Genomic DNA, 23640 nt, shown 5'->3' on the forward strand with positions numbered 1-23640 from the left:
TCCTGTAGCATGTTCCTGAGGTGTCAGGAGTTGTGCCTAAGGTGTTGAGATTGTTAGAGGCATTGCATGGTATTTTCTGGTTTGGGGTATATTGGGGTGGGTGGGAAGATGATGGGTGCAAGATAAATATACTTGAGGACCTCTGGAATATTTATCTATGTTTGACCAAACTGGACTTGTCTAGGGGTAATATAAAGGCCATAAACTTCTTGCCAAGATAACCTTAAAACTATAAATAGTCACAGCTGAATGAAGTCCTTCAATATATCTGCATGCAAAAAACCTCTGTAATTTAAAACCAGTCTTACTCTATTGTCTCTCTTTGAGGAGCTAGATTTATGGCCACTCCATTGGCATCGGTTGTAATGACAAAAGTATAATTTAATGACATAAAATTAGTTTTATCTTGGCTCTTTTTTTCCCCCTTTATTTTTCTTCTAACAAAGAGGATAACACCAGGTTCCCTTTTACTAGTAATCAACACCCACAATTTGAAAGATGGTATTTCTTGGCAACCTTTTCCTGCTGTTGCTTTTTCCCTAAGCATTGATATTAAATACTTAAGAAGAAAACTATTTCAACAGCCTGTTTTCCAAAGTGAAGTGGGGAAAGAAGGGATTTTTTTTTCCCCACGTGTTGCCTTCAGAAACATGATTTTGTTTAAAAGCATGTATCCGAGTTGCCCAAAAGTTCATTTCACAGTATCAGGGGTCAAAGAGACCTCTTGTGAGAGCCAGAGTTGCAAACCACAATGTTTCTGAGAAGGGTTAAGGCCCCAGTTACTCACCCACCCACACCTGCACCACCATATAGGTTGTCCCATAGTTCTCTTTCATCAAATCAGTAGGGAGCCACTGCCATGCCTTGGGTATGCCAGCAAGGAGCTTGTTTGCATCTAACTACCAGGATGGTGTGAGTGGGATGCTTTTCCCATAAAATGTCCTAACTCTGCCTGTGGGTAGTCATCCTGCCCTGACAATTTCGTGTGTTAGCTCTGCTGTCTTGCAGCGAATTCCTCTCTCTGCTGGTGCCACTGACGAGCTGCCTTCTACACAACTGCATCTCCATACATCTTTTTAGGAGTTGGATTTAGTGATCAGTAACAGCCCCCTAACAGGGCTGACCATCACAGGCTCCTTGTGGAGCTCACAATTACCTTATGCACAGGAATCGGAGCTGCCAAAGCATTGCAAGGTGGGGTGGGGCTAGTGAGAACCACAGACTTTGGTGTGACTTTGGATAAGTCCCTTGCCAGGCCTCCCTGTCAGCTGAAAAGTAGAAATAATACCATCCTCCTGCTCTACAGAGGTTTGCTCATGAATGCCTCTTCCTTTCAGGAACTACTTGAATTTTACTTAGTCTCACACAATTACCTAAAGCAGACAGACAAAAGCTGATGGGTATCCCTTGCATGAGTAGAATTACATGTTTTGGTAATGCTGAGTACTCAACAGCCCAGTCCAGTCACTTGCATAGAATAAAAAGAGCTGGTCTTAACTGCTTGCACCATAGCTAGAAAAGCAGATACTGGATATGCTCAGCAAGTCTTTATTTAAAAAATTAAAATTAGAAAAGCTAGACATACAAGAGGAGTATGTAATTTCTATTTAATTTAAACAGACCTTTAAAATCCTTCCCATCACCGGTATTGGGGTTTTAATCATGACACAGATCAGCACTGTGTCACTGAGGTTTTCCAGTCGGCACCTGCCCCTTGGGGATCTCCATCACCCCTAACCTGCAGTATGCAGCTGTGGTACCAGTACTGCTGGTGGGAGCTGCAGCTGAAGCACAGAACTGCTCTGCTATAAAAGTATGAGTAGTGGGATTGCAGCTGTATAGCCCTCCAGCTACCCTGCCCATATGCATTTAAAATGCATTTGTTTCCATCATATTTGCGAGTCAAGTTGATGGCATTTATAGGGCAGTAGCTAACCAGGTACTCTCTGAAGCAGGAGGTGAATGGAAGCATATGGTCTCACCTGTAAATATAAAATCATTATTCATTTGAAAGGGGCAATAGTCTTGTTACTGATAGAAAGAGGAAGGGTCTTCTTGCAAAGGAAAAGGCATTGGTGGGTTTTTTTTTGAAGGACAAGGACCAGAAGGAAAGGAATAGATCCTTCTGTTTCATGTGTGTTGCCTTACAGATGTGGGAAGTGTTGGCATTCCACAGAAAAGTCAGAATTTTATGCCAAAATCCAGTACTTCAGTTTATTTATTTACTCAAAACAAAAGCTATACATCAGAAGTACTTCTGGTAGAAATGCGTCTTCAGCTATCGTCACATGAAGACAGGAGATAGAGATGAAAAATTCTCTGACCAAGTGTGTTTTACTTTTTTACCTTCATAGGAGGTTGTGCTTTAAAGAGAGCTTTGACTTATTACTGGAACAGAAAATGCGTTTGTTGAAACCAAAAAAGATGGGAGAGTAGGAAAAAAAACCTCAGAAAACTCTTCCAAAATCAAAAATTGCTCTCTGTGACTGCTTCTGTGGGCCCCTTTCATGTCCATGTCCTCTGGACATTTGAGCAGAGAGCGAGGCTGGCACAGAGGCTGGGGAAGAGCAGTTTATGCTTGAGTTTCACATCACTCAGCACTGTGATGGAAATCACGTGTGAGTGGGGCTGGCCGGGTTCATCACTGGGCTGAGCGTAAGAGAAAAGTGCCACGCAGCTGAAATAAATAAGCATGGCAGAGCAAATTCTGACAGTTACGCCACAGCAATTTGAATTAGACAGAACTTTGATGTCTACAAAGCTGGACTTGATATCCCGGTGGGAGCAGGTTTTCCCATTATGTGTTCATTTAAGAATTTTTTTACTTAAGGTTGGGCAGAAAAAACACAGAAATGGCTTTCTGACAGAGTCATGTGCCCGCTTCTGAACTCCCAGGGAACAGAGATCTAGCCAGACAAAAAATGTGACTCTTATTCCTTGCTTATTTCTTTATTACTTAGGGGTGCATTTGTGTGGAAAAGGTTCATTTTTGAAAAGTTATTCCAAATCCTCACTTAGTTACAAACCACAATAAATACAACTTATAAAATGAGGAGTAAATTTTCAGATGATGCAGAGGTTTTGCTGCATTGTACATGTGGAGGTTCCGTCTTAGGTGGATGTAAGTGCAGGTAATAATCTGTGAAGAAGGTCAATGTAGAGGAGGCAAGGTACTTTTTAATTTACACACTTATGTAGCTTGTGGCAGGTGTTGAAGCTGGCATCACTGATGAAGGGAAAACACAGAAGAAGTGGGAAGATGTCTGGTATAATCAGTTTTAAGTCATGCACTTGAAAATGATACAGCGTGAAAAGCAGAAACTTAATACAGAGAATTTTATACTTCAGCAAGAATGCTCCTACCCCTGCTGGTGAGCTGACATTTGCGGTCAGTTATTTCCCAAAGGTAATGGCAGTTTTATAATTAGGCCCTCAGTTAGCAATGCCTTGCTGCTCATGCCTCACCCCATACAGATTTGCAGTGTGGAGGTTTTCAGTTGTGGGTGTGATGTTTGACATGCACTGACCAGAAGTAACTGGAGTAAAGGAAGACCTGGGATTAGGGCAAGTGTGTTTGTTCAGCACTGAGGCTTTTTGAATTGGGCTTCCGCTTCAGTGAATTCTTCAGGGTCGTGAAGTGTTCATTAGATGAATGGGAATATGTATGTTTGCAAGAAGACCTTTGTCACCCTGGGATAAAGCGTGACCATGTTGCCTGGGGATGCAACAGGAATGGCCTCTTGCCTCCCAGCTCCCCTGTTGTGCTGGGAACACTCACAGGGAGAAGTGCTGTCCAGGAAATGCTTTCTCATCATCCAGAATTTTCATTCAGCAAATGGCTTGTGTGGAGTGAAACCTTGCTTTCCAGTGCCACAAAACAGAAGTGTGTCAGGAGGTCTCAATTGCAGAGTGCCTGGCACTGCAGTGCTCCTCTCTGACACGGAGAGTCAGCAGTGGTAAAGTAAGATGGAGTGCATCAAGGTGACTTTTCCCTCTGTCACCGTTACAAGTGCTGTTTCCTGCTAAAGTCCCATTCTTGGTATCTTTTTCAATGACAATATGACCAGCTTAGTGAGGTTTTCTCCAGGATACTTCTTATTCTGCCCTAATAAGACTCTTTTCCCTAGCTAGGGCATGCCATTCATGAGTAGTGGGAAGACTGTTCTTCATAATCCTCAGTAGCAGAGAAGCTCTTTGGACTTTACTGACCAACAGCAGAGATAGAATCATAAATGCATTATCAGGCAGTGCCACCTCGGTGAAGCTCATGATAAACAGAAGAAAGGGAAACAGTGAATGATTTCCATTGTTTCATACTTAGATTTCCAGAAAGACTCAAACAAAATATGCTGCTGCTTTTCTAATTTTCCTAAATTGTTTGTCAAGTCGTGGTAAACATAAAGGCATGCAGAGGTAAATTATTGGAACATTTTCTCTACGTTTGCATGCAGAGATGTACATTTAAATGAGTGCACATATGTTTGTGCACATGCATGCAAATATATAGACGTATATGCATGTGCTTGTGTGCATGTATACACACATATGTATGTTCATGCATACAGGCAAGAAAATAATTTTCCATAGCCTTCTCTTGTTTAACAATAATACTGAACTACTGGCATTCAACAATCTAAATCCTCAAATGTGTTGAAGAAAGGTAGATTTTAATGGTGTTAAATGAACCATTTAGCACAGAAGGCCTCTTACCTTCAGTGGCACACTCTCAAAATGAAATCCACTGTTCAGATAGAATAATAAAAAGAAGAAAAACAATATTACCTGTTTAAAGAGAATATAAAATCCAATTAAGTTCTGAATTTTAATTTGCTTGCAAGCATGGGTTTGTTGCTCTGTGAAAAGAATGAAAATGGAAATGACATTTCTGTGTGTTATCTACATAATCCAGAGGCTAGAATATCCTGTCATGCTTATTTTGTCTAGTGATGATAAAACTAAACAGTTTTAACTGAATTTCCTGTAAATGGGCAAATAATCAAAAATGAACATCTTTATATTTTGATCTATCATTAATTTATGTATAAATGCTGTTATAAAGAGATTAGCTTTTACGAAAAGAATGATTTTTGCCTGGCATCCGACAGCAATGATGGGCTGTAGCATGTGAATAGCTGTGGATGGAAGAAAGCTGGACTTCTGAACCGTGAATTTACCAAAAGAGGAGAAGGGGGAAGCTCCGAAATCAAGAGGCCCATATGGCACCAGCCATTGATATGCAGACACAGACCATTGTGTCAAGTGTCACTGCGACCTCCTAACCCCTCTTGCCCTAAATGCAGTGGATCAGTCATGGTCATTTGCTAAGTTGTGTGTCTTACACGAATTGGTAGTACATACTGAAAGGTGGCAGAATGAAGAGGTGGTGACCTGAGGATGTGGTAGGAGGCTGCACAAGTGAATTTGCTTCTGTTCCAGCCGTGGCTGGGGCAATAATGTCATTGCAGTAAACTCAGCTTCCCATTACCACTGACTATTCCTGCTTTTCCTTCTTTCGTTAGATTCACTTTATTTAAACTAAACCTAGAAAAACATCTGTACCTGGACTGTAAGTATCCAAATCAGCAATTACATTTGTATTTACATAAGGCTGTCACCCACTAGTTGTGCCGAGCAAAGAGAATATCTGGGGATAAAGTAATAGCAAACCATACCTCAGTTCTACCGTGCCTCTGAAGCCTGGTGTTGTCTAGCCATGCCTCACCCTGTACCTATGTTCTTGCCCTCCAAGGAGCATTGCTGCTTCCAAAATAAGTCAGCACAACATCAGATACCGAGAACTCAGAAGAGTTCAGAGGCTTGGTTCTTTATTTGGGTATTAAATAGATTGCTAGAGAAAGATATTTGACCAAACTTGTAATTGGGTAGCACAGGATATACCTATGCGAGTGGTACCTGCAGAGGAGTAGACAGTATATCCAGGCTGATGTAAATCGGGTTATTCTCAGAGAGTAACTTTTTGTAGGGTTAAGAAAGATAATTTAAAACAGGCAAAAGGCAGAACACCCAAAGCCACATTATTTTAACAGACCTTTGTGCCTAATGGTGTGGGATTAAGCATTCAAACAAAGGAGTTTGTTGGGTATTGAGCAAGATCAGAAATTCTTGGTGCCTGATTTTTAAATAGCAGTCTCTAATGGTGGGTGTCCAGTTTGGAATATCCAGCCCTCCAGCGTCTGGGAAATCTGCTCTTTCAGAAACAGAGAGGCTGTTTACATGAACTCCAGGGTTTTATATTAGATCCAGAAGAAATTATTAAGTTGCTCATGTGACCTAAAATTGTACAGAAAACACGACAGTAAAACTACCAGACCCTTCCCTTATCCTCCCCCTAAAGCAGATTTATTTGGTTTTCCACTTTTTTTACAAGCTATATGTATGGCTCCCAGCCTTTAATCTCACTACAGATTTTGCCATCTTTGAACTGTTTATTACATTGCAGCACTATGGCAGGGATGAGAACAGCATTACCTGAACCCAGATTCTTCTGCACTTCACAAAGTTATGCACCCTGTTCTACATTGCTCCAAGTTCAGAAAGGTGACAACTATTATGCCTCTTCATGCTCTGTAAAGTATTAAAGGACAGCCAGGTAAGTTTTAGATAGAAGCAAATACAAACTTGTCTGTATCCAGGATTGCTTTTATATTATTTATATTGTCACTACCATGGTCTTACAGCACGTCTCTTATTCAAGGTCATGTTGCCTCTGAAAATGATAAGAATTAATTAAAAGTGTATGCAGAGATATAATATGAAACATGTTTAGCATGACAAAGCTAACACTGGGGGATTTTAACCTTGCTTCATTTAAAGCCTCAAAACCAATCTCAGAGCTTCATCTCAGTTTCTCACCAGCATTTTGTTATGCAAGAAACATCACCTTCAGTATCTTGTATGAAACCACCTGCTGTTATTCAGCCCTTCCATATTCACCTCCTTCATGTCTCTTCAAGGGTTGCCCAGTGTCTGTCTCAAGGCACTACATGAAAATTAGCCACATAAGTTTATAAACATTATATAAATCTGTTTCCATAAAAATAAGGGTATGAAAAATCTGAAAAGCTATGATGATGCAGATACAGTTTCCCCCAGTACTTCAGTGCTGTTTTTTTTCTTCTTGTCCCTAAACGTGGTGCATCGCAGCAAACCCAACCTGATGCAATCAGTAAGCAAAACTGCTTTGCAAGCACTTCGCCACTGTTTGTGCTGCTGGAATTGAAGGGCTTTATCGTGCCTTCATTTTAAAAGCCAAACCCTAAATTCAATCAACAAAAGATTAAACGGTGCCAGTGCTTTCTGATACTGCTAAAAAATGTCATCACTTACGAGTTATTTGTGTTTGAATATTGAATCCCAAAGGGGTGGTAGCTATTTTTTGTAATTCTGTGGAGATGGAGTAAATGGTTATGAATAGCACAGTCATAGAACAGGATTGATTATTAAGCTCCATTCCTTTAAAACCACCTCAGTTTGACAAAGGCTCTTGTAGCAGGACTAGTCCATGTACCATTACTTTTGAGTCCTAACTCAAATACTGCACAGAAACAAGGTCTGGAAGGATTTCAGAAGAGCTGTTTGCTGTATACTGCCTCACATACTGTTTTCGCTACAGAGACTGCAAGTCCCCAAACTGTTTGTGATGACACAGCTTGTACAAATGGCATCTCAGTCCTGAGCACTTGCTCTGCAATCTTAATGGTCCTTTCCAAGAAAGAGCTCTAATAGTTCATTGAAATTGTGTTTAGTCTGCAGGCCCCCTGGAGCTATTATGAATGCAATTAACGTCTCCAGATCAGGACAAAAATGCGAAGGACTCTATGCTGTATTGACTTAATATATCATAATGGCTCTGTCTGGGCCTGGATGGGCTATTATTCATCCAAGAGGTTTGGTGCATGCTACAGTTGCACCGTGCAGCTTCTGGCATAACTTCAGGTCCTGCAGGAAGGACAGGCTTGCAGTGTGCCTGCTAGAACAAAACCCAGGAGATTCATCCCAGCTAACAGCACTGGAAACAGCGGCTCTTGTTTCCCCGTAGCCTTTGTGGGTGAGTGGTTTTAAAAGCAGCTCTATGGGCAAAGCCAGCTCCTAGTGCATCGCTGGCTCTGTTTGTTTGCTGGTCCTGGGCACTTGCCCATTCCTTGCTGGCTCCTGGATCCCTGTCGCTGCCCACAGGAGCACACGTTTCTGTTGCTTGTGGGTACACTTACAGATGCCACACAAAAGTCTGCTCAGGGTGAGGCAGACCTACTGGCATCTCGGCCCTTCTACTAGCACAGGTCCAGGCTGGCTGTCCAGGATCTCTCTTATAATAACTGGGCACCTCTGGAGTGCCCAGTTCTTTATCTAACCTCAGACTCTCAAGACCTGCAACCAAGATACACATTTCAGTGCTGATGGAGGAGCCGTTTCACTGTCACACGTTTTGATTGCATGCTGGGCAGTAAATGCAGAGCACTCCATGAATTGTGATTATTTCCAACCAGTGAAGCCTGATTTCAATCACGTATTTTCCTGATTTTACAAAATGAACACTAAAGCAAATAGATAAGCTAAATCTATGTTTTATCTCACAGTCTCCCAAGTGCCTGAGGCAGTTTCAGGTCCAGTGGCTGAAGTTAAGCTAAATATAAGCACTGTGCAAATGCAGAGTAGGCAGGGAACAGCTTCTCTTCTGAAGTCCTACCACTGCAACTGGCTGTGCAAGGGGAAATCCTTTTAAATGCCAAAGAAACAATTTGCTTTGAAATCTCCATCATCTGTGTTACCTGCTCTTTTAACTCATCTATCCATTCATTTCCACCCTGGAGTTTCAGTGGCACACCATATCCTCCCAGTCGAGTTCAGGTGTCAGAATTGAAGCATCAGCTTCTGAGTTCTGCTGGGGTTTTAGCTGCTGGTTGTTTTGGTTTTTGCTTAGGGTTTGAGCTATTTTGTGTGTGTGTTTGTTGGGATTTTTTTCCCCAATGAAAATTGAGTTATATACATGTAAACCACACTGTGTTCATATATAGTACAAGAACAAGGAGAAAAAGAGGTTCATTCAATTAATTGTTTATACAAATGACCTGTCTCCATTCACAGTGCTGCTTTTGATATGAAAACATAGAGTTAACTGAAATATTGCTACAGCTACATTTCAAACAAAAATGAAGCAATCTGAGGTCTTTGCTGCTCTTCAGATTTGCACTATTTCAGGGCTAAGTGCTATAAACCTCTATGTGAAGGTAGGGTGTGATTACAGAAGAAGTCTTTTCCACGTGAGTATATATGCTTTTTTTAATGCCACTTCAGTGGGTTTTCACTTTAATTCTAGAGTTGTACTATTTAGGCAGAACTTCTGGAATTTATTTCGAAAGAGCCATGTGATGCCTTGATTCTAACATACCTAAGAATATATTTATAATGTTCAGCTTAACAATGTGCAACTTCAATCTGAACATTAAGCTCACCTGTCTCAGAGCTCAGCACATCCCTAGGTGAGTGCAAGCTGACACAGTTTTATCTTCTGTGAAACACCCTTATTTTTCCTTACCAAATGCAGACTAAAAGGCAGGCTTCCCACAGAAGTTGTGATCAGAAAGGGATGTGTCAGCTGTTATCTCCAAACTTGCACTGTTGTAATCACAACTGCTTGTACGTGCCAGAAGAAATAGGGATATTTACAGCTTTTCAGTGCTGCCAGAAGGAAACAATTACAAGTGAAATACAAACATACAGTCACATACACAAATATATGATAAAAGCACAAAAACATGCACAGACATGCATGTTCATACTCATAGATAAACAATGCCAATAGAAACAAGCAGAAAATGTGACTGCAAGCAGAAAATATTAGCAAAGAGGCAGAAAATAAATCTGCATAGAAGGACTCGGGACAAAGCAAGTGTCTCGAGCAGGAGTCGTAGTAGCAGCTTTTCCATTCCAAGACTGAGAGTAGGAATGTAAAGGTAAACCTACACCAACAGTTCTGGTTCTGGGCTAGGAAGTAGCTATATTTACCCTTTGTGCACCGCGCTGTCTCTCACTGAGACAGATAAAGCCAGGAAGAAGGTTTTGTGTTGATGGAGAAATATTCTACAGTGTTTTCCTATTTCTGATAGGAACAAGGTGCTGGGAAATGCTGCTGTGTTCAATCACATTAATGCTGGAAGCAGGATGAATGGGTCTAAATGGAGACCAAATTTTGCCTTCTAAGGGTATGATATCAGCTGTGTGTGTGATCTCTAGGTGTTGGGACTCTCTGCTTCCATCCTTTTTGCGAGTTCACATATCCCCTTGTCTTATTCCTGAAATCTCACTGACTGCATCATTACATGGTCTGACCAAGTCATATTCCTTCATAAGCACAGTAAATACCTGCATTTCTTCTGACAATGAGGATAGTCTGAATTGCCTAGGTTTATTCCTGCTAGTTTTTCTTTGTCTATATGCTGCTTGAGAAATCAATACGCAAAGGAGCAACCTGTGTATCTCTGGCTTACATGCAGTTCCAGCTGAACGGCATTCGGCTTCTAGCAGAAGGATTGAAAGAACAAAAGAAAAAGGTTCATTTAATTTACCTTAAGGGATAGATAATTTTTCAAATAGAGACAATCTGAAAAGCACAAAGCACTATGCCAATATCTTGGTCACTCTCAAAAATAAAATTCAGTCTTTCTTGGTAGGAAAATAAATGTCAATACTATGTATAATTACATCCAGGAGCAATTCTGCAGCTAATTTTGTAGGAATTGATATGCTGCTATATTGCATTATTATGAGTATTGAAGCGTTAAACATTCAGGCCCAGGCCAGACTTGGCCTAACACCAGAGTGGTCATTTGCCACGTACCTAGCAGGCTAACCAGTACACAATAATAATCAGAGCTGGCACAGAGCTTAAACACTGATGTTCACTGGTGGCCTGAATAGAGTTCACAATATTATGGGCCAGAAATACAAACTTACACAGGGCTGCAGGTTTAATGAAACCAAGAACTGAGCTGGACAATATGAAACAATTTACATTAGATATTAGGAAGAAATTCTTCACTGTGACAGTGGTGAGACATTGGCACAGGTTGCTCAGAGAAGCTGTGGCTGCCCCATCCCTGGCAGTGTTCAGGGCCAGGTTTGATGGGGCTTGGAGCAACCTGCTCTAGTGGAAGGTGTCCCTGCCTGTGGCAGGGGGTTGGAACAAGATGAGCTTTAAGTCCCTTCCAACTCAAACCATTCTTAGATTAGAAAAGAAGCTGCCTTCCAATCTAAAGGCCATTAAGTAGCTGATAAATGGATGTTTCTATGAGTAGGATTTCATGGTGGATGCTAAATTCAAAGCAATGTCTTTTTTTGAGTGATGATGAAATGTATCTTCATTATGTACAAAAGTGACTGAGAGTGACTTTGTGACAAATATGCGTAATGGATTACCTGTCTATCAAAAGGATGTGTCCAGGTAGGCTTTATTCAGACACGTGTGATAACCTCTTTGTAAGTGCAGTACTACTCTATCAGCTGGGGTATAGTGGATTATTTTGATTGTCCTAATACACGTCAACTAAGCACTGCTGTTGCGCAGTGTCAGTTGTGGCCTCTGCTCCAGGAATCACTCTCTAAAATGAGCAAACAGTACTCCTGGCAGGCCTCAGAAGAAATTAGAGATACCAAAAACTCAACAGGAAAAGGGTGTCTGCTGCGCTGGATGACCCCTATTCAGGCATATTTACATGTAAGCCACAGCTAGTTATTATAATGACTCTTTCATGTGCAGAAACTGCCTGCCCTGCGTAGACTTTTCCAGCCTGATGCTTCTGGGTACTGCTGCTGTTAACATCTGGTCAGAGCGTACTTTGTACGTGTGCTGCTCCTTTAGTGGTCCTTTATCGGTGTGCTCTGGTTGTGCAATGCAATATCTGTCTGTAGTATTTGCTCTTTCCACTTACAGCTCCTACAAGGTAATTCACTTATTTATTTCTGCTTGTACTGCTGGGAATGAGGACTAATTGCTATCAGAGGATCTCATTACTCTTTCTATAGCACATCAGCTGGACATCCCAGACTCCGTTACCTAGCGAAACCACCTGCTGATGAACTGAACCTTTTATGTTAACAAGATGGCTTCGTAGCAACACTCCTACTGTGACTACAGTGACAGGGCATGTTTAATGTTGGGATCAAAATGGCACTGGGCCACTTGGTGAAGTCTTTGCTCAAGTAACCACAAAGTGGACAGCGAGGTATTTTCCTTGTAGGACTGAGAAAGACACAGGAAAGGAGATGTGTGCTTTGGGCACAGGGGGCTGCTTGGCTCCAGCTAGGCTCAGTGGGGGGGCTTTGCCAGACACTACTCAGAGCACTTCCACTTGGCTTCTGCTCTGAGCCAACCCTGAGGGGTTTGCTGCTCCCCCCAGACTCCAGTGGAGTCCATGCCCTAAAGCCTTTGAGAACCTTCCTTGTGACCTCTGGCTTGAGCAACAGGGAGTGTGTAGCTAAAAACTTACATCCGTGGAGCTTCCCTGAAACCTGGAGCAGCAGAAGGATGGCCCATGGGGTTTTGTTTCACTTGAAATGTGCTCTTCACCAATTCATATAGTTTCCCTTTGACTTAGCATATCCTCTTCAGCTCTCTGCAGCAAGCAGGTGTTTCTCCATATTTCCAGTCTGTGAACTTAAAGAAATTCTAAAATAATTCATCATTTTATAAATAAGTTATACAAGCTGTCACCACAAATCTGTCACCATGCAGACAGGTGCAAACATGTGCAGTATGAAGAGAAAGATACTGACACTCAGATCAGAATAAAGGCCATCTAAAAGCAATTACATTTCCAGGTATTAGGCAAACACAATTATTTAAATTGCTAGTCAAAAACAGTTGATAAAATAGATAATTAAAAAAGATTGACCTGAAAGTTGATTTTAAATTATTCTGTAACATGCACACAACTCATATAATTGCTCTCTCATGATCCAGCCTCCATTAAAGGGAAATTTCACCTTGGAAAAAAAATTATATATGCAGCACATGGTGATTAAAATAAGTGTTTATTCTCTGAAATACTGGAAATGATGTGAGGAATTGTGTTGGAAAGTAGGGATGAATTAGCCCTGCATTGCAAACTGTAGTGTAGTCTGTTGTTTTAACACTCAGGAGGTATTGAGATAGAAAGTATGATAATACAATAAACCACAGAAAGAATAGATGATTGTATGCTGATTTACAAAAATTAAGCTGGGAAAAGAGTCAAAAAGATCATAGAATCATTTAGGTTGGAAAAGACCTTTAAGATCATGGAGTCCAGCTGTAAACCTAACGCTGCCAAGTCCAGCACTAAACCATGTGCCTAAGTTAATACCTCCAGGGGTGCTGTCAGTACCTATGGCCAAATATATGCATTGGTAACAACACCATCAAATAAAAAAAATAGATTAATTTGACCTATGGCTATCCACATATACACAATTCAGAGAAACTGGCTGAAGAGACGGACAGGACCAAAGGACATTTTCTGAAGGAAATCTTGTAAGACTCCAGTTTTAATAACACATAGCCCTGCCAATCTCATTGCAGAAACATGAGAGCACCCGCTTTCAATTTAAAGTGCTCTCCTCCACACGTAGCACTTCTCTGAACCCATCACTTCTCAGGAGGCTCTTTCTCAGGCAGTCTGCATTTTAAATCAAGCAGTTATGACAGTTTTCACTGTAAAAAGCAGGCAAATTAGTGAAAGCAGCATATACAGAAACGTGGTTATGATAATGGCTGAACAATAGTAATCAGGGTTCCTAGGAAATAACTAACTGCCTCAGATTTTTGCAGTGACCATCCATAGACAAAAAAAGTAAGTCATGTAGGACTAAAACTGCTCGCTAGCTTTGGTGCCTAAAGTAATGAGTTACAAAATGGTGCAGGCTGAGATCATTAATCCTTGATTTATTGACAGGTTTGAAAGCTCTGGGTAGGTCTTTGTTAGAAATTCAGCTGAGAGTGCAATCTGCTCCTGCATCTATAATATTCTCAAAACCCTCTGTAATTTTAGATATGTTTGTTTTCCTGTGATGTCTTTGAGACAGAACGATGTGGGTAGTCCCATTTTTGTGGATGGGATGTTGAAGCTCAGAGGTAGCACATGTAAGTTATGGTAGCTTAGGGAAGTTATGGCTTGAAACCAGATTATCAGCACCTCACCTGCATGCCCCTTCTCTGCATAAAACTGGAGTTGCAGACAGCACGCTGCTATTTTCATATTGTGTGAGTTCAGGCACAGGCTTATGACTTCTGGAGCAGCAGTAGAGTGGAGTGGGTAGGAAGGAGCTTTTTTACTAATCTACTTTCAGAGTCCAATTTTCATGTATGAGTCTTATGATAGGAGATCAAAGCCCCTCATTAGGGACTGAATCCAGTATTTAATACACTTAATGCCCAGTTTATATACTCATAAGATAGCCTGGTTTTTGCATAAAACAACATCCAAGCTCCTTTTGACACTTAATGAAAGGACAGAATGAATGTTTTTAAGACCTCATTTTTCTATGCCGTCGCATGGAGGTGGAGCAGGGCTGACTTCAGTAGTTATACTGTCATACAATCAGCCTGTCAAAAGCAGGATCAGTTTCCTATGCTTTACGTGAGGGGATACAGAAGTATCCTTGTTAATGCATCTGTCTTTCAAACACTATTCTATGATATCGGGCATCATCATTTTTGAAGCATTGTGGACTTGGGGAATGTCAAAACGTAGGCTACGAGGGCACACTATCACTCTGAGTTGCATTGGGAGTGATGAACTTAGCAATCTCTATTATCCAGCTACTGGAAATAAGACACGTATTTCTCCTGGGGGTTTACCTGGAGTGAGATCAAAAGGAAGCTGCTTTCTCCCAGGCCTGCATGAAGGTTCAGAATTTGTTTTGATGAGGGACATTAAAAATAAATAAATATACGAAGTGACCTGAATAACTTGAGCGATTCCCTTGTGATTAAGGCGGGAAGCTTTTGAAACATAGAAAGTTGCCCCTGTGTTCAATTCAGAGAGGTCCTAGTTAATTATTTAGAGCAGCCGAAAGCTCATCAAAAATTTAACTAAGATTTATTTCTCCATGATTGTGCAGGCACCACAATGTGCAACAGAGGCTTTAACTCTGCTAAATGCAGCTCTTGAGTTTTCACCTCCCAGCTTGCCGGTGCTGGCTCAGTGGGGCCAATGCATCCTCTTCTCCCATCTCCCCTCTTCCCGAAGCACCTACAGAAAATTGCCTGTGACTGTTGGTCATGCACATTAGCAAGGTGGATTTAAATAGCATACCCAGGCAAACAGATAGCTTAAAGCATTTGAACTACCACTGTGGAGGAGTTGCATTGGCCTACAGTAGACTGTAGCTGTGTGTTTCCAGGCTACAACTATTTTCCTCTGGTAGACAGTGTCAAGTACAAGCCAGCCTGCAGCAAAGCCCCACACCTCCCCCATTTCTGGGGAGTTGTGGCTTCGAGCCCTGAACCTGTCAGAACTTGAGGAAGGGAAAAGAAAGTACAGACCACCTTCCCAGTACCCTGCAGACCAGTTATTGTTCATATTCCCTCCTCGTGTAGCACTGGCAGGAATATAAACATTCTTGGCGAAGGTGAAGACAGGATTTTACAGGTCCAGAATAAGACCTTGGGATAAGCATGGTTCCTTGGTCATCCATCCATCTTACTGGGATAAGCGTTGCATTGAATGACATGCCTTTTCCATTCCATTTCTCTTCTTGGGACTGTATTTTTTCTTGGTTTCTTCCACTGATCCTCAATTCCCAGACATGAGAGGTCAGAGCTTGGTGCCACACAAATCTAAAATCTCCAGTGCCTGAAGCTTCACCATGCAGAGATGAGTGCAAGACCAGCTTTGCAGCCCGGCCCCTTGCCATCACTGGTGAGCAGCAGGTACCCACAGACCTTAAGTCTGTGCTCCCTTAAATATCCAGTGCTGCAAAGCGGGAGCTGTTTTTAAGCAATTTAGCTCAGATCTCACTAATTTTGTGCACACTGCCTCAGAGCTAGGTCTGGGCCATTGCCCTTGTCTTTGAAGTCCATTGCATTTGTGATTTTCTTTGATCCTTGCTGTGAAAATGACTGAAATGTTTTTCTCATAAGTTTGTATGCACACAGGCATAAGAGGCCTGAGAACTTCAGTAAAGGTGAAATATCTGACCTTATCTTGACTTTGTTAGGATTAAAGTAACATTAAATAGGATGAAATTATGTTATAACTACCTTGAGAGACTAATGAGGAGGGAGGAATATTACTCTACTGCTTCTATCAATATACTCAATACATTAAATGGCTGTGAAAGAGCTTTGCTAGCAAGCTTAGTGTGCAGGGATCTGAAAATGCCAGACAGTACCTTAGGGTTTCTAAGGCACCTTCTTTCGCTGAGTTTCCAGTGGTGGCACTTGATACCCAATATCTCAAAAGGGACAAAATGTCCCTGAAAAAAAAACAAAATGGAAAAAAAAAAATCCATTCTTTTCCCACTTTTTCTGAGCAGAAAGGTCACAAAAAAGGGAAAATTTGGTTTTGCTGACGAAATTCTGTTCTTGCTGCATTCTCCCTGATTTCTGGAATTTCCCAGAACTGTTCCATGCACTGAGCCACAAGAGAGAAAGAAAGAACTCTTTGCCCCACTATACTGTGCTGATTATCCTGGTTTGGCTGATTTCTTACTCTACATGGCTTCATTATAAAAACTGACTTAGGAAACAGATCTCTGAGTCACTGCATTTAGTTCTTGCAAAAGCCATCCAAAGTTTAGAGGTGATCAAGCAGGGGAACAACGCTAGGAATAATGTGGAAACTGCTGAAGAATAAAATAATGGCATTTCTTCATTTTGATTATATAAGTCTGTGATAAACCAGTTGACAAACCCCACTTGTGATCATCTCCTCTGAAATAGTTAGACGGGAACAAGAAAGGATGGAGAGCAAGAAAACAGGAGTGTGGTCTGGAAGGAATAAATGCTCCATACGAGGTAAGCTGAGCAAACATTGGACCCATTGGCTATCCTGCTGGGCTTTCGACTCATGAGTGATATTGAAAACATAACCAGGGAACAATTACTCATCCTTGCTCACAATGCACAAAATATTTTCTATACTAAAAGATTTTTTGGTGAATAGCTAAAATAAATCCCCAAATCAAGCTGAATATTTTGCTGCTTTGTAAGTGGTAACTAGGGAAAGAAACTGTATAAGGCTTGCATTTTCATTTGAAGTATTACTGTATGTTTTGATTCATTTGGCTCAGTTCATGATATAATGGAGCATAACTGATGTAACTTGGCTTGATGTGTCTCCTTGTTACACATACTGGAACAATATCTGCAGAAACAGTTGAAATTACAAATTTTTTCAGACATCTATTTTAAGGATCAGTAACTTCAAACAAGCAGAGCACTTAGGCATATTTTAAAGGCTTATTTCCTGCAATCATGCATGGGTCATGGCTTAATCCTCATCAGAAAGCACACATTTTGGGATCCTGATTACAGAAGGAGCAGTGAAGGAAAGACACAGAAAGAAAAGGAAAATTATCAGAGTTTTCAAAAAGAGCTCAGAGATCTTGCACCCAACCAGCAAATCTTTGATGCTAATTTAGAAGAGAGCTGATTATTTAAAATTCTTAAGGAGGGACCCCAAGAGGCAAAACAAAGTTGATGATTCAAAATATCTGTTAGGAGAATTAATGTCACTGCTCAGCACTGTGTGTCCATATGCGACACAAAGGACAGGCTTTGGAAGAATCAGCTATCCTGGCAGGGAACAGACAGCCTAATGGGAGGAGCAGCTAAATCCAATATTTCTTATTGAATTATGGGATTTCTTATCACTTTGCAATAAGGTTTTTAACAGTAAAGCAGGCCTGTGAATTATTTTTGAGAGAAAGAGTAGGGTGGCTTTGCTTGACCTAAGCACGGCTTTTGCCAAATGAGATGGGAGGCAAAAGGATCTTGGTGTTTTGCTTAAGAGAAGTAAAAATACAGCTTTCTGCAGCAGGTAAGAACTGGATTCCAGACCACTTTGAATAAGTTAAGCAAATAATTACGTGTGAATAAATTATTAAGAAAAATACTAAATACATTTCTTAATACATGCCATATGGTTTTTTTGCAGCTTCTTAACAGAAGGCTCTTAAAAGAATACACATTGTCTGCATATACTTTCTACAATCACCTCTTAATAGGCAGAATACTCATTTAGTGGATATTTTAAAAACTTATAAGCATCCCTTTGAAGTCTGCGAATATATGGTGGAAGTCTGTTTATTCCTTTCTCTCATACCTAGATGAAGTGGCAAACATCCAAATTTCTTAAGTAATTTAATTTAAGGAATTTGGATATTTGACAGTTGAAAAGGTTTTCATATTTTAAAAATGAAGGGAGTTTCCTTTGCAACACTATTTCATTTACTTTCACATGTCATTAAAATGCCAGTATTTCTGGAGTATAGGAATTTTGAAGATATTCTGTTATTACAAATTAATGTTATTCTTGCTTTTAAGAATGTTTCCAAATGTCCTGAGACAGAGCCTCGTGTTCATTGGAAGCACTCCCTTTCTCCTCACACCTTTCTGTTCAAAGGTTTTGCCAACTGATGTGGTTTACAGAAGCCTCCAGGCTGCTATCATTTGTGCTAGCAGAGTGACCTTGGACTGATCAGGCAAAAAATGAAGGGAGCACAAATCATGCCAGTATTCATCTTCATTCCCACCCTTTATACTCCACTCATTGTCCATAATCTCCCAAGATACTCCTCCAGAAACTGGGTTATGGCTGTCCTACCCCTCCACATTTTTACCTGATGCCTGGTGATGTCCACAGCAAGACAGAGGTGTTTCAGCTCCACGGGCATAGGATCTGGCTATTGGCTCTGGTTCAGGTAGATGAAGTGTGGCAAGCTGAGGCAGGATTTTAAGGCCTATTTAATCAGTCCAGTAATTCAAAATTTGATGTGAGCTTGAGTTGTTTATGTACCAGAGAGGATTCTGCTCCTGGAGGGATTCTGACCTTGCTGCACTCTGTGTACACTGATTATTGGAAGTGCTGCAACCAAACAATGTCTTGAGCAACAGCAGTAATAACAGTGTAAGAAGGATAAGAGAATATTTTAGGAGATGTTTCAGCTGTCTTGCAGGAGAGAGCTCCATGCTGCTGTGGCTGCTTCTCCAACAGTACCTGAACTGTTTAGGTTTAAACCCTGAGACCCACATAATGCCTTGACTATGGCGCAGGTATTTCTATGGCAAATCCTGTAAGAAATACTTGACACCTTTTCTCTCAAAGCATCACTGACTGGTCTGCCTAATCTAGCTGATGTATAAGGCTACATAGGAGCCTGGATGCTGTTCAGGTGCTACATTCTCTAAACTCCATCATGATACAAGTCCAACTGTGGTGACTGAGTCTTGCCTTACTGGGCAGCTGGTGGTTGTCAAGGGTGTTTTCAAGCCTTCTGTTGGTGGAGAAAAAGCCAGAAAGGCCAGGCTGCACATTTTGTGAAAACTGGTTTGTAAATTCCAGATTCAAATATTTTGATTTTTAAGCTCAAATTTCATCTCACTACTGTGAAAAGCCTGTTACTCCCTACCTGTTACACTCAGAAGCACTTCTGCAGATGAAAACCAACTTTCCATCCTGCAACCTCCCACAGACATATGCACACACATTATGTTCCCAGTTTAATTGCCTTTCAAAACTGTCTTATCTTGGCACAAACTTGTCATTGGTTTATCTCTGCTCAGGATAAATGTATACCTAATCTTATTACTGGATGCACTCAGAGCAAGCAATCTCATTAATAGCTACCCTTAAGGGATTTTTATCCATGGATCAATTTCATAATTGGAACGCAGCTACATAATATATAAATATATCCCTTCAATGGCACAGCCGTCCTCATGCTGTTCAGTCTTGCACATCTCATGAAAAAAAAAAATCCAGAAAGAAAGAATGTATTTTAAACCCAGAAATCCTTCTTGGAAGCTTGTTAAGTTTTCAGATCACACCACAGGCTTACAAGCTTGATTTGTCGGGTTCATGATTGTTACTGGCTATGTGAGTTCTATCGTATTTAGCCTGGATAGTCACTAAGAATAGTTTCCCCTATTCTTGGTGGCAGTGCATTGAACTTTGTATGCTCTTTGTTGTAGCATATAGATTTCTATAATGGGAAAAACCTAACTTGTTAGCTACATCATTTTCAAAAGCAGCAGGAGCTGTCTAGCTTTTAAAAAATTAAATTATGTTCATTATTCCATGACTGCAAAATACCCTACTAAGAGTGTAATAGCTTAAAGGCTTCCTATGCGACTTTACTTCATCATTAAATAATTATACTTTGTGTACCTGAACTACACTTTTGTCGCATCTCAAATACAGGATAGTTAGTGAGTAGGAGTCTCATTACTGAGGCTGAGTGAACTATTCATAATTAAACCTGAACCAAGCAAAACTTAATTTTCCAACAAACTTCCATTTAATTCTATCCAAGCCCTAGCAAAATAAAATATACGTTTACTGCACCCAAGCCACAGCAAGCATTACTCACTTTGGAGTCTGTGGGTTCCCAGCCCCTGCCACACTTCTGCCAGGATCATTACATTTCTGATAAAAAGGGATTAATTTTGTTTCTCCCTCCCACTCTGTAGGCACACAGTGAGGATGGGCATTACTGTGGCTCTTGGAATGCATGCATAAGAAATTAGTCAGTATTTTACAGTTCTACCTATTTGTAGCTGCAAGCCATGCAACTGCACACAAGGTTTTTCACAATGACACCACTGGGCATTGCCAGCCAGCCATTTAAAATGTGAGTGAAATTATTGTTATAATTCAAAAGGCGGATAGTGGTTTCAGTGATAAAGGTGATAAACTGAAAAACAGCCAGAAGCGTAGAGTTACTGTGTTTGATTATCAGCAGATCCCAAATCGCTCAAAAAAAAATCACATAATCCTCACCCAGCTGCCCATAGTCATCTTACCCAAGGCTGCCAACAGCAAAATATTCTGTCTCTGCCAGTGCGATGGGAAACGGCTTGCAATGAAAATAGAGACATTCATGGATGTGTGTTCTCATTGCAGTTAACGTGGGACTTGGCTGCTGCAGGGGCACAGGACAAGCTGGACTGCACTGACTCCAGAGGCAGTTCTCATGAAGAACTGAAGTGTCCGGGCACTCAGGTAAGAAGCAGGAAAATCCCTGTTTAGATGGAGAGGTCAGAGCCCAGAGTGGGTCAGCTCATCTGAGGCTGCTTGCATCACTTTGCTGTTGGAGAACTCTCCTGCAACTTTATAAGCGCTACCAGAGCTAAGAAAGGGAAAATAAAATGGCCTCATGTTAGTAACAAGACACCCAGTTTGAGTCATGACGGCAATTCACCAGCAGACCTTCTTCCTGAGGGATGTGATGGATTATCTGCTGCTTGCAGTCTTTAAATCGAATCTTTCCATAACACAAGCTACATTTCAAACAAAATAGCTAACTAAAGCATGCAGGAAAGAAGGAAGGGTTGGAAGGGCAACTGATTGATAGGGAGATTTCTTTTGAGCATGCCATTCAATTGCTTCATTTATATTTCATTAAGCGTGAAATTATGTTTATAATTATATTAGACAACTGTGTGAGAGATATTAGCTCATAAGCCCAGACTGAATTAAAACAATTATTAATTAATTATTATTCTGGGCTTTCATTTTTAATGAAATTATGCTTCTGAATTCAAAGCACTAGTGAAGGCATGTTATTTTACTTTGGAAAAATACCACTCTGATTGGCTCCTGAGTAACTGAGAAAATAGGAGTAGGTGTTATTTAATGCAAACACCATCTCATCCAGGAATGCACTTTGCATGATATATAAGGAGAAAAGAAGCTCCAAAATGGGCAAAAGGAAGAAAATCCTGTCTAGAGGTTGTGCTGCAGGGAGGTGGTGCAGCACACAGGGACAGCAGGGGTGGCTATGCAACACACAGGGAAACCAGTGAGGAGGAGGCCAAAAGCACAGGAGGAGTTAAAAGAAGAAAGAGACAAAAAAATTATTCAAAGCAGAAAATAATATGCAGCCATGGGAGGTGTGAGAAATTAGCACAGAGCATCACAGCCAGCATCACATGATAACCTGAATGTGTGCTTGAGCCCCTGCAGCATTCCCCTGCTTAGCCATGGCTTCAGCCAGCACAGTCAGTCCTTGTGACACAGGACTAAAAGAGACATAAAAGACCGGCCAGCAGCCAATACTTCTTGCTAGGATCTGGCCTCATCCACAAACCCCTGTGCAGTGGGAGTGATGGCTCGAAGCAAAATGGGACCTTCTCTGTAGTTTGTGCATATGCAAAAATCAGAGCTGAGGTTTATTTCATCTGTAATCTATCAGGGCTATGCCTCCCTATTATATTTTCTACTTCTTCCTATGATACTAATACATATGCAAAAATCACTTGGACTTCAAAAGGACATTCTCAGCTGGTGTAAGAGCTGAGGATATTTCCTGAGGTGTCGCAGATATGGGCAGCTTTCATAAAAAAGCTCATATCTTTAAGGCTGTGCTGTGGCTCACGAAAAGTTCTTCAGTTCACCTTCGTGTATTTTTCTATTTCTTTCCAGATCTCAGTTATTCTGTTAATGATTAAGGATCTCAAGCACTTTAAAACAAAGTTTTCACCTTCAGATACTTTTCCAATCTGTGTGAAAAGAACAGGCTCCTTGCTGGCATTTATCTTACAGTGTGCTCTCTGGCACTCCAACCAAAAATATTTTGAAACACGTTTCTTTTCAGCTCAGAGCTTTGTCAGTGCCAGGCAACCCACTTTTTAGTTTATTTTTAAATGCTGGTTTTTTTTTGGCTTTTCCTTTTCTACTTTCTTTTCCTCTGTGTGCAGCCGACCACATGGTTTCATTCACTGCAACAGCTGATTGCAAAATTAGACAAATACTTTGACTTTGCCCATGGCTTTCATGGCTTCTGTATCTCTGAAGACTCCATTCACCTCTAATTACATGTCCATTGAAATCATGCAGAGAAAGAACAGTGTAAATCGTTAGCCCCCTAAACGAGCGTGCAGCTGAGTAGCTAACAAAGGGATTAACACTTGACAGTAGAAGCATTGCATGCTGAAGGAGAGGGTCATCAGGTGACTGCCTATTACACAGAAATAATTGCCATCCAGTGCTGAGAGGAACTGATGTCCACAGCCTGTGTTTACTGCAAAGATGCATTTTCTCTCAACTCTTACCCTTCTGCTTTATCTGTCTTTACAGAAAACAAGGAGAGCCATTGCTGGGCAGGGAATGGAGAGATGAGAGCTTGGGCAGAGGGAACCAGTGTGGACTGGCTGGGGAGCATGAAAATGGGCTATGGAAATGCAAGGTGATTTGAAGCCCAAGGACATTCAGTAAGAACCTTCCTATTGAACAGAGGGCTTCTGCCCCCTAAACAAAACCCATATATTTTAGTTTTTTTTAATACTGCTTTGCTTAATCTTCCATTGCCATAGTGTGGTATCTTTATACAAAGTTGTTTGTATTGGGGTTGGATTTGGTTGTGGGTTTTTTTTTTTTTAGATCTTTAATAAAGAGCATATAAAGACATAATAGAAATATT

The 23640-nt window shown here is 40.9% G+C and overlaps 1 long non-coding RNA gene across 2 annotated transcripts in view; it reads left to right on the forward strand.

The window, feature by feature from the left end:
• LOC133279647 (uncharacterized) overlaps nt 1-23471 on the forward strand; it is a 174545-nt gene extending 151074 nt beyond the window's left edge. Inside the window, exons 4-9 of one of the 2 annotated variants that reach the window (XR_009746939.1) lie at nt 5520-5566; nt 6461-6610; nt 9106-9248; nt 20690-20745; nt 21123-21221; nt 23298-23471. This is a non-coding gene — a long non-coding RNA (uncharacterized LOC133279647). The remainder of the gene's footprint in view (nt 1-5519; nt 5567-6460; nt 6611-9105; nt 9249-20689; nt 20746-21122; nt 21222-23297) is intronic. The other variant, XR_009746940.1, reaches the window with a different exon arrangement.
• Nucleotides 23472-23640: the final 169 nt, after the last annotated feature.

This window comes from Pezoporus flaviventris, unplaced genomic scaffold (assembly GCF_033815535.1).
Source record: "Pezoporus flaviventris isolate CSIRO_AGI_PZ_B2104156 unplaced genomic scaffold, CSIRO_AGI_Pfla_v1 ptg000078l, whole genome shotgun sequence".
Classification (NCBI taxonomy): domain Eukaryota; kingdom Metazoa; phylum Chordata; class Aves; order Psittaciformes; family Psittacidae; genus Pezoporus; species Pezoporus flaviventris.